Here is a 6000-nt window from a genome sequence, read left to right as displayed (position 1 = left end):
AAAAGCCAATCAGCAAGCAGGGTCCACATCCAATAGAGGAATTTTTAAAAGGCAAACACCCTCAGTTGTTTTCAAATGCAAAGCCTATTCCAGATTTGCAAAGCAACACTGACTTTCTCAGGAGCAGTCTGTGCCATCGCACTCAGGTATGTCAACTCTAAAGATGCCCTGTGAAAGGAAAGATAAGTTGTTCACCTGTAACGTATTTCTCGGCTGAGAAACAGCTGAGAATTTTGTTCATAATAAGGTAAACAAGGCAGATAACAAACACATACAGAGATATGTAGAGGGACAGGTAGCATTGAGGAAGCAGGGAGGCTGTAGAAGGACTTGGACAGGTTAGAAGAGTGGGCAAAGAAGTGGCAGATGGAATACAGTGTGGAAAATTGTGAGGTTATGCACTTTGGAAGGAGGAATGGAGGCATAGACTATTTTCTAAATGGGGAAATGCTTAGGAAATCAGAAGTACAAAGGCACTTGGGAGTTATTGTTCAAGATTCTCTTAAGGTTAACGTGCAGGTTCAGTCGGCAGTTAGGAAGGCAAATACAACGTTAGAATTCATGTCGCGAGGGCTAGAATACAAGAGCAGGGATGTACTTCTGAGGCTGTATAAGGCTCTGGTCAACCCCATTTGGAGTATTGTGAGCAGTTTTGGGCCCCATATCTAAGGAAGGATGTGCTGGCCTTGGAAAGGATCTAGAGGAGGTTCAGAAGAATGATCCCTGGAATGAAGAGCTTGTTGTATGAGGAACAGTTGAGGACTCTGGATCTGTACTCGTTGGAGTTTAGAAGGATGAGGGGGGATCTTATTGAAACTTACAGGATACTGTGAGTCCTGGATAGAGTGGACGTGGAGAGGATGTTTCCACTAGTAGGAAAAACTAGAACCAGAGGACACAACCTCAGGCTAAAGGAACGATCCTTTAAAACAGAGATGAGGAGGAATTTCTTCAGCCAGAGAGTGGTGAATCTGTGGAACTCTTTGCCTCAGAAAGCTGTGGAGGCCAGGTCATTGAGTGTCTTTAAGACAGAGATAGATATGTTCTTGATTAATAAGGGGATCAGGGGTTATGGGGAAAAGGCAGGAGAATGGGGATGAGAAAAATATAAGCCATGATTGAATGGCGGAGCAGACTCGATGGGCCGAGTGGCCTAATTCTGCTCCTATGTCTGACAGTCTTATAGTCTTACATGACATACGTTGACAAGCTTTTCAAGGTTAAAATACGTATCTAATAGCATCTAACTCAATTCTTCACTTTTTCTATTCCGAGGGATCATGGAATCCCTACAGCACAGAAGGAGGCCATTCAGCCCATCAAATCTGCATCGATGCTGCAACAGAGCTTCTTACCCAGGCCCATCCCCTGCCCAATCCCCATAACCTCACACACCTGTCCCACTAATTCCCCCTAACCTACACACCTTGGGATAATAAGGGGCAATTTAGCATCGTCAATTAACCTAACCTACACATCTCTGCAGTTTGGGAGGAAACCGAAGCACCCGGAGGAAACCTACGCAGACATGGGGAGAACGTGAAAACTTCACACAGACAGTGAGTGACCCAAGGCTGCAATTGAAGCCGGGTCCCTAGCGCTGTGAGGCTAAACAGTGTGCCACCGTGCCGCCTATATTCCCATTATCCTGCATATCTAAATGTCGCTCACTGTGCATTTGCACTGTCCTCTCGATTTATTCCTTTTCTTTGGAAACTGCTGTCGGACAAACTTGGTGACTATCCCCTTTCCACTAAATAACCAGGGGGGGTTCAACTTTGTTCATTAGTGAATTGTCGACATCATAGACTTTGTCTGCAGTTCACCTCTGGTACCTATGGTGGTGCTATAGCACCGTAAGTGAGATGAGCAGAACTGTCAGAATAAAAGTGTACGAAAGGTGACGAAGGGAGCACATATTTAAAGTGGAGAAGTAAGCTGGGTACCAAAATGATGCAGGGGTGCAGAGAAATAAATGATAAGGATTTCAGTTACATAGATAGATTAGAAAGGTTGGCACTGCTCTTTTTGTAGAAGAGAAGGTTGAGAGATTTTATACAAAACCAAGGGAGGTCTGAACAAATTAGATAGAGATAAATTGTTAAAGTTTATTTATTAGTCACAAGTAAGGCTTACATTAACACTGCAATGAAGTTACTGTGAAATTTCCCTAGTCACCACACTCCGGCGCCTGTTTGGGTCAATCCACCTTGACCAGCACATTTTTCCGACTGTGGGAGGAAACGGGAGAACCCGGAGGAAACCCACGCAGACACGGGGAGAACGTACAGACTCCGCACAGACAGTGACCCGAGACAGGAATCAAACCCGGGTCCCTGGCGCTGTGAGGCAGCAGTGCTAACCACTGTGCCACCCCGTGTTCTCATTGCCAAAAGAACCGTGAACAAGAGGGCACTGATTTAAAACACATGGCAAAAGGAGCAATGGAGATGTGAGGAAAAGCTTTTCACACAGCAAGTGGTTGGGATCTGGAATGCACTGCCTGATGGAGTGGTGGAGGCAGGTTCAATTTAAGAGGGAATTGTATTATTATCTAGAAAGGAAGAGTGTGCAAGGTTAAGGGAAAAATATTGGCGAATGGCAAAAGGTATATCCCTCCTTCATTCAGCCAGTGCAGACTAAATGGGCTGAATGGCCTCCTTGTGTGCTGTAGCAATTCTGTGATTCTGAGGTTGCACAATCTTGCATCGCCTTGAGTTTTGAAGCTGGTGTGGGATGATGAAAATTCCATACAGTGCAGAAGGAGGCCATTTGGCCCATCCAGTCTGCACCGACAACAATCCCACCCAGGCCCTTTCGCCCATAACCCCATATATTTACCCCACTAATCCCTCTAACCTACGCATCCCGGGACACTAAGGTGCAATTTTGCACAGCCAATGAACCTAACCCGCACATCTTTGGACTGTGGGAGGAAAACAGAGCACCCGGAGGAAACCCACGCAGACACGGGGAGAACATGCAAACTCCACACAGACCGTGACCCAAGCCGGGAATTGAACCCGGGTCCTTGGCACTGTAAGGCAGCAGTGCTAACCGCTGTGCTACCATGACGCCCCAAAATGAGTTGGTCAAAAATGACCAACAGATCGATAAAGTCGATCGAGGTCAGGAAATGCAAAACAAGCGAGCAAAATCTTAAACTAGAGTTAGAGAATTCAGGAGGGCATTCAGGAGGCATTGCTTCAGACATAGGATTGTAGGAATTCTGGAACTCTTGCCCCCAAAAGACTGTAGATGTTGGGGTTCAATTGAAAATCTTAAGACTGGGGATTACTAAATTTGTGTCATAGGTTTCAAATCAGGAAATTCTCTCCAGAAAAATGAGAATAATTTCAAGGGGGCATCTTAGATACAGTTATAAGTTAAGCATGGAGAGCTTCATTATGTCTGTGTGGGGTTTGCACATTCTCCCCATGTCTACGTGGGTTTCTTCTGAGGGCATGTTCCTTACTGTCCTAAGGTATCTGGAATAGGTGGATTGGCCATGGTAAATGCATGGGATTACAAAGATAGGGCAGAGGGAGAGGGCCTGGTTAAGATGCTCTATCTGAGAGTTGGTGCACATTAGATGATTCAAATGGCCTCCTTCTGCACTATAGGGATTCTATGAAGAAGTTGCCTGTTTTTTTACTGGGACCTGATCATTGTTGCCTCGCGACAGATCTCTGTCCTGTCAGAGATGGCAACTGTCGTCAGAGAGCCATTACTCAGGAATGTGCACTTCCGCCAGTAGGGATTCATGTAGCTTATGGAGTGGAGGGCTCAAGCTGGCCGGGTGGACAGAGTCGGGGATGTGTTGGATGGGAAAGGAGTGGGCTGGATGACACCATTTGAACTGCCATGTTTTATGTCTGTTCAGCACCGCTACCTCACAGCGCCATGGACCTGGGTTCGATTCCCAGCTTGGGACATTGTCTGTGTGGAGCCTGCACATTCTCCTCGTGTCTGCATGGGTTTCCTCCGGGTGCTCCGGTTTCCTCCCGGTTTCCTTAACCCTGCACGTTCTTCTTTTTTAAATAATAATACAATTCCCTCTTAAATGCCTCAATTGAACCTGCCTCCACCACGCCATCAGGCAGTGCTCATTTTGCCATGTACTTTAAATCAATGCCCTCTTGTTCGCAGTTCTTTCAGCAATTAGATTCCTCTCTGAAAGATGTGCTGGTTGGGTGGATTGGCCATGCTAAATTCTCCCTCAGTGTACCCGAACAGGTTCCGGAGTGTGGTGACTAGGGGGTTTTCACAGTAACTTCATTGCCGTGTTAATGTAAGCCGACTTGTGGCACTAATGAATAAACTTAAACTTAAAACTCACAGCCAACGCATCCATAGCACCAAAACCATAATGCTCAGTCCCCACTGCACCTGTGCTGTCAAGGAGGCTCAAGCTTGCAGTGGATTCCAGTCAAAACTGACCCCCACTCAGACGCAATTTCACTTGGGTCCCAAGCCCCAAAACCTTCCTTGGGAGACATTGTCCAGATGGGAGAAGCAATGGCACAGTAGTATTGTCACTTGACTCATAATCCAGGGACCCAGGCTCTGGGGACCCGGGTTCGAATCCCACCACGGCAGATGGTGGAATTTAAAAATGGAATAAAATATCTGGAATTAAAAAAGTCTAGCAATTGTCGTAGAAACCCATCTGGTTCACGAATGGCCTTTAGGGAAGGAAATCTGCTGCCCTTACCTGATCTGACTTACATGTGACTCCAGACCCACAGCAATGTGGTTGACTCTTAAATGCTCTCTGAAATGGCCAAGTGAGCCACTCAGTTTTAATCAACCACTACAAATGGAACAAAAAAGAATGAAATCAGGCAGATCACCCAGCATCAACTCAGGCACCAGAAATGACAACGGCAAACCTGTTGACTCTGTAAAGTCCTCCTTACTAACATCAGAGGGGCTAGTGCCAAAATTGGGAAAGTTGTCTCACAGACTAGTCAAGCAACGGTCTCACATAGCTTACTCACGGAATCATACCTTACAGATAATGTCCCAGACACCATCTTCACCATTCCTGGGATCTTGTGTCTCGCTGCCAGGACAGACCTAGCAGAAGCGGCAGCGCAGTGGTATACAGTTAGGAGGATGTTGCTCTGGGAGTCTCCATATCAACTCTGGGCCCCATGAAGTCTCATGGGACCAGGCAAGGAAACCTTCTGTTGATTACGACATACCGTCCCCCTTCAGCTGATGAATCAGTACTCCTCCATGTTGAACACCACTTAGAGTCATAGAATCATAGACGTTTACAGCATGAAAACAGGCCCTTCGGCCCAACTTGTCCATGCCACCCAATTTTAACCATTAAGCTAGTCCCAATTGCCTGTGTTTGGCCCATATCCCTCTATTTCAATCTTATCCATGTAACTGTCTTAATGCTTTTAAAAGACAAAATTGTACCTGCCTCTGCCTTGTTCAAAATACTCACCACCCTCTGTGAAAAAATTGCCCCTCTGGACTCTTTTGTACCTCTCCCCTCTCACCTTAAACCTATGCCCTCTAGTTTTAGACCTTTGGGAAAAAATGTTGACTATCTAGCTGATCTATGCCCCTCATTATTTTATAGACCTCTATAAGATCAGCGCTTGGAGGAAGCACTGAGGATGTCAAGGGCACAGGATGTATCCATTGCTATGAGTGGCTTGGTAGTACCACCACAGACCGAGCTGGCCAGGTCCTAAAGGACATCGCTCCTAGACTGGGACTGTGACATGTGGTGAGGGAACCAACAAGAAGGAAAACATACTTGACCTCATCCTTACCAACATGTCTCCCACAGATGCACCTGTCCATGACATCGATTACTAGGGGGCATAGGTTTAAGGTGTGAGGGACAAGGTTTAAAAGAGATGTACGAGGCAGATTTTTTACACAGAGAGTGGTGGGTGCCTGGAACTCGTTGCCGGGGGAGGTAGTGGAAGCGGATACGGTAGTGACTTTTAAGGGGCATCTTGACAAGTACATGAA

The sequence above is a fragment of the Mustelus asterias genome, chromosome 1 (genome assembly GCF_964213995.1).
Source record: "Mustelus asterias chromosome 1, sMusAst1.hap1.1, whole genome shotgun sequence".
Taxonomy (NCBI): Eukaryota; Metazoa; Chordata; class Chondrichthyes; order Carcharhiniformes; family Triakidae; genus Mustelus; species Mustelus asterias.
This window is presented reverse-complemented; position numbering follows the sequence as displayed.